Source organism: Mobula birostris, chromosome 13 (genome assembly GCF_030028105.1).
Source record: "Mobula birostris isolate sMobBir1 chromosome 13, sMobBir1.hap1, whole genome shotgun sequence".
Lineage (NCBI taxonomy): Eukaryota > Metazoa > Chordata > Chondrichthyes > Myliobatiformes > Myliobatidae > Mobula > Mobula birostris.
The window spans coordinates 89,979,785-89,980,294 of NC_092382.1; positions in this window are offsets into that span (position 1 = coordinate 89,979,785).

Below are 510 nucleotides of genomic sequence, written 5' to 3' on the forward strand. Positions count from 1 at the left end.
AGATAGATAAAGCAGAGGCAGTGGATGTTATTTGCTTGGATTTTCAGATCTTTAACAAGGTACCCCATGCAATGCTTACTGAGAAAATAAGAAGGCATTGGATCCAAGAGGACATTGCTTTGTGGATCCAGAACTGGCTTGTCCACAAAAGACAGTGACTGGTTGTAGATGGGTCATATTCTGCATGGAGGTCGGTGACCAGTGGTGTGACTCAGGGATCTGTTCTGGGACCCCAACTCTTTGTGATTTGAATAAATGAACTGGATGAGGAACTGGAGGGATGGGTTCGTAAATTTGCTGATGACACAAAGGTTGGGGGCGTTGTGTTGTCAGAAGTTATAGCGGGATATTGATAGGATGCGAAACTGGGCTGAGATTTGGCAAAATGGACTTCAACCCAGATAAATGTGAGGTGGTTCATTTTGGTAGGTCAAATATGATGGCAGAATATAGTATTAATGGTAAGACTGTTGGCAGTGTGGAGGATCAGAGGGATCTTGTGGTCCGAGT